Source organism: Octopus bimaculoides, chromosome 26 (assembly GCF_001194135.2).
Source record: "Octopus bimaculoides isolate UCB-OBI-ISO-001 chromosome 26, ASM119413v2, whole genome shotgun sequence".
Taxonomy (NCBI): Eukaryota; Metazoa; Mollusca; class Cephalopoda; order Octopoda; family Octopodidae; genus Octopus; species Octopus bimaculoides.
The window spans coordinates 3,933,268-3,938,606 of NC_069006.1; the positions used below are offsets into that span (position 1 = coordinate 3,933,268).

General features: G+C 34.1%; 1 protein-coding gene and 1 long non-coding RNA gene across 2 annotated transcripts in view; both read left to right on the plus strand.

Annotated features, from left to right (window-relative positions):
- LOC106883971 (deacetylase EF_0837) overlaps nt 1–5,339 on the plus strand; it is a 240,170-nt gene that overhangs the window by 101,316 nt on the left and 133,515 nt on the right. The gene's annotated exons all lie outside the window — the stretch shown is intronic.
- On the plus strand, nt 2,372–4,149 carry LOC128250931 (uncharacterized). The gene is made up of 2 exons (XR_008266871.1): nt 2,372–2,792; nt 3,996–4,149. It is a non-coding gene; the product is annotated as an uncharacterized LOC128250931 (long non-coding RNA).

Sequence of the window (5,339 nt, forward strand, 5' to 3'; positions counted from 1 at the left end):
TGTGTGTGTGTGTGTGTGTGTGTGTGTGTGTCACTTCCCACATTGCTTGACAATTGGGGTTGATTTATTCGACTGAAGCCTTCAAAGCAGTGCCCCAGTATGACAACAGTCCAATGAGTGAAACAAGTAAAAAGTAAAATATAAACACACTCAGGAGAGGTGTGAACACTCCACATACTCCATTTTCTTGTTCCTGCTAAATACGGACGATCGTTCTTTCTCTTGTCACAACGATATCAAAATTCTTCTCCATCTCATCCAAATATGATAAAAATTATCGGTTGGTTACATTGAATGAATACACCTGCCACAGAGTAAATCCTTCTCTTCAAGTCATTTTCATAAGTTTCAAATCATTTTCATAAGTTTCTCTTACACGTCCATGCTTGTTTTCAGACTTTAGACTTCTTGTTACCGCTTGTTCCATACGTTTTGAGTAACATAAACCTTTCCTTTCATAAGTCCAAAGTTACTCTATTATCTTTTGTATCTTTTACTTGTTTCAGTCATTAGACTGCGGCCATGCTGGGACACCACTTTGAAGAATTTTAACAAACCGACACCAATACTCAGTTTTTCTAAAGCCTGTCGTATATTTTGTGGAACCGCTAAGTTATGAGCGCATAAACACACCAGCACCGGTAGCAAGCGCTAGGAGTGGCAGGGCAAACACACACATATACGATGGACTTCTTTCAATTTCCCTCTGCCAAATCCACTCACAAGTCTTTGGTCAGACACTTCCTCAAGGTGCCACGCAGTTTGACTGAAATCGGAACTACGTGATTGGGAAGCAAACTTCTTACCGCAAACAAGTCCTGCCTGCACCTGTTGGTTGAAAATGAAACTAGGAATGTGTATCATATGGTTCCTGGACAACAGATAATGTCCTGTTTACCATCACATGTGATACATAAGACAGGCAAAGGGTTTTAACTATCTTTGATAAAGACAGAAGGTTCAGTGCGAGATCCATTAGAAGGGCAGACAACAGTTTGCATTACATTGAAGCTGTGCTTCATGTTACCTATATATAGCAAGGTGAAGTAAGTTAGCAATGGTTAAAGAAACGCAGGCGTATCCGAGTGTTTTTAAACGCAGTACGCGCATAAGAGATATATCATCTCTGGACGAAAACCTCAGTTTATTTTGCGTTTTCGTGATGTAATTTGCTTCAACTATGATACACAGGTGGCTATGTAAGTATTCAAGAGATGGGGCAACAGGAGAGACGTCCAAGTGGGATAACAGAAGACTTACCTGTCTATACAAGCAAACGTAGACACATGAATGATAGCCTTCGAATATATAGGAGCTAACATGAACTAACATATATGTAGGTACACAGGGTATATACGGGGTAACATACCTATAGGTATGCAAGGTATATACGGGTTAACATGGACTAAAATACACAAGCATATAGAATATATTATATGGGCTAACATACATAAGCATATAGGATTTGTGGTAAGCAACATATATGGGACAACAGAGGGTTCTCTTCAGATAGTTGAGGCACATTATACTATTATCACTGTTATCCCAAGCACCATAGAAATTGTGCATAGGAGGCTTAACAAGGCTAACAAAAGTTAAAATCTCAGTCATATTGTATCAGAGGTGTAGTAGCCTATGGGATAATATGAGCAATGTAAATGAAATATGTATTAATGTGTTAACAGGATCTAAACATAGGAATATAGGGTATACAATAATGTAATGGTAGGTGTTTGGGAGAGGGGTGCATCCAGTACGATATAAAGGGTTAAGTGTTCTACGTATGTTAGATAAAAGACCTCTAAAACCTTTATATACGAATGTGGCCATGCGAACCCATAGTCCTATTACTATAGAACGTACGGACAATATAGTGGGGGGGGGGTATGTGTGTGTGTATATATATATATATACACACACACACATACACAAGCATATTTATATCTTCCAGGTGGTGCTATTAAATTAGACATAGTCTGGGCTAACTTCAGCTGAAACTTATCTAAGTTATCTATCTATATATATATATATATATATATATATAAATAAATAATATATATATGCATCTGTCTATCCATATTGTCTCACTAACTCACTCTCTCTCTCTCTCTCTCTATATATATATATATATATATATATATATACACACATACATATATATTATACGCACGCACACACACATATACACTCCTCAAAGGGAATAATAAGGTAGGTTCATAATGAAGGGGATTAGCAGCTGACACATGGATATGTTCACCTTGGTTACTAGGCAATTATCAGTCCAAGCATACAGATTAATACTTAAGACTAATAGGACGTCAATAAGCAGGAAATGTAACCAAAGAAACAAGAGGTGGTCTGCATTAAAAATAGCATACAACACACACACACATACATTGAGACAAGCCTATTCACACACACACACATTGACACAGGATTTATCTAAGTCCTGAGTGTAAGGCAGCAGTCGGCCTTTGCTCGAAGTTCAATACTGCCTATGTGTGTGTGTGTGTGTATTTTCACGTATATCTTGTATCTTTAACTTGCTTCACTTATTGAGTGCGAACATGCTGGGGGAACTGCCTTGAATTTTTAGTCGAATGAATCGACCCCAGTACTCCAGTTTTTACAGCCTGGTACTTATTCTACGGATTAATAATGTCTGCCGAACCGCTAAATTGCAGGGACGTAAACACGCTGGAACCGGTTGTCAAGCGGTGGTGTGATACAAACAGAAACAAAGACACACACACACACACATAATTTTTATATATTTATATAGTTATATGTAGGTGTGTATATCTATTTATCTACGCACACACCTACAATGTATGCATACGCATGCGTGAACATAATTAATTAGTATTCTTATACCTTTCTGAAAAGTACATATTTTTGAAATTAAAATTTTGAATAGATACATTTTCGAGGGTGTAAATTACGATGATGTTGATATTAAAAAGATATTTAAAAAAAAAAAGTTTCCGATCATTTTCTCCCCGCTCCTCCTCCACTTTATTTCTTCATAATTGTCTTTGTAATGCATATTTTAAAATGATATTTTGCATAAATAATTTTCTGAATGTGTGATGTTGATGTCCCAGACGAAGAAATCTGGAAACATTCTCAAATAAAAGTGTAAACTACCAAATTCATGGTTATTGGTGGTAGATAAAAAAAAAGATGTTGGGGCTAGGAAGGGGAAGAAGGATTCGAAACCCTTTTAAATGTTATGAACACAGTTGCAATTTATACCCTTGAAAACATATCTCTGCAAACTATTTGCTAAAAATATGCAAATTTCATAAAGTTTATGAGCAAACACAATCGGTAGGTACCAAGACATACATGCGCGCACAGTATGTATACGCAGACATGGCTGTGTGGTTAAGAAGTTCGCTTGCAACCACGCAGTTTCGGGTTCAGTTCCACTGTGCGGTACCCGGGCTGACTAATGGCCTTATTCGATATATATATATATATATGTGTTTCCTCGTGTTTATCCCATCCTACCGCTTGGGAGCTAACGTTGATTTGTTTACGCTCCTGTCATCTAGCAGTTTGGCAAAAGGTACCGATACAATAGCTACCAAATTAAAAGCAAAAAAAACAACGACTAAGAACTAGGGATGTTCAACTAAAACTAAGTCCCAGCAGGAACGCGGCCTGATGACATAAACGAGAAAAAGAAAAAAGACGTATATATATATATATAATGTATACATACATACACGCACGTGTAGATACCCATATATATGCGTGAGTGTTCGTGAGATACTCTCATGTTCAGAATGGAACATACTAATATATTGCAAGCTAGGCAATACAGGGGTGTTAGGTTGTTAGTCTCTAACCATTATACTAACATTGGGGATGACAGGTCGTTTATCGAAGTGATATTATTTTTGTAGAAAGACAGATATTTTTTTTTCACATTCTGTATTTATCTTTAACCTTTTAAAGAAATTTGATATCTTTTTTTTTTTTTTTTGTAGGTGGGGCCATTTCTCCGTAAGTAATAAATAAAAGCTTTTGAAATTTCCAGGCTGTAATCCTTGTCATTTCACATTAACATTAATGGAAAAATAAAATGGCTTCAACGGAGAGAAATTTTTACTGTCCCACTTCTAACTCTTATCTCTCTTCAAACAGTGATATTGCTAAAATAGAATATTTCAATTGGAAGGAATTGATTACACATAGGATTAGGTAATAAGGAATATTGAGTAAGAATTTACTCCAAAGTATATCACTAAACAGCGGAATGAACGAGGCTAATATTAAATTAATCTATATTTTTGAAATGTAGCAATGAAGAGAATTTGGCAAAACTACCCCAAGCTTTGTTTTAACAATAAAAAAAAAAAAAAAATTGATATTTAAAAAAAAATGAATATATAGAATATATGTATGTTATATATAATACATATATGCGTATATAATCTAGATATATCATATATCTTGTATATATATAAAGCATACTATGTATATGTGTATACATATACATACAATGTATATGTATATATATATATATGTATGTATATATATGTATGTATATATGTGTATGTATATATATATATATATATATATATATATATATATATATATATATACACACACACACAATGTAATTATATGTCTACATATACATATGATGTATATATGAAATATATATATATTTTATATATGGAATATCTTTAGAGACGAAACAGTATAAATTAAGAAAAAGAAAATTTGTATGTAATGAGAAAAAAAGTATATATATTTAATAAAATGCAAAATTTACCACCGTTTCATCACCTACGTTGTACGAACAGATAACAGGGTAGAAAATAATAATAATAATGATAATAATAATAATGGTAATGATGATAATATTCCGTTTGTTGTAGCGTATTTGTAAGCACCAGATTGATGTTGGAATGGTAGTTGTCAAAAGATTTTTTCTTTTTTGCTCCTTGGAATAGAAAACGTGGCGTACTAAATATATGTATGGTCCATATCTCACCAGAATCGTTCGTTCTCATAGTCAATACATCATATCCGACATTTGTAAGAGATTTAGTTAGAATCGACCGTGAAGGGGGAGGAGGAGGGGGTGTATGGGAGAGGCAGGCGCCATGTTGGAATATTTTGTGAAAAACAACTTCCAACAATATCTGGAACGGGACTCGGGCGATAATAAAAATCTATTATTATTTTATACAGAAGAGAAAAACAAAAAATAATTTAATCCAACGACATCAGTGATATATAAATATATTTCAAATTCTTTTTTTTTTTTTTAATAAATTCCATTTTTTGTAGGTTTGAACAAAAGGGTATGATTTTATATATAT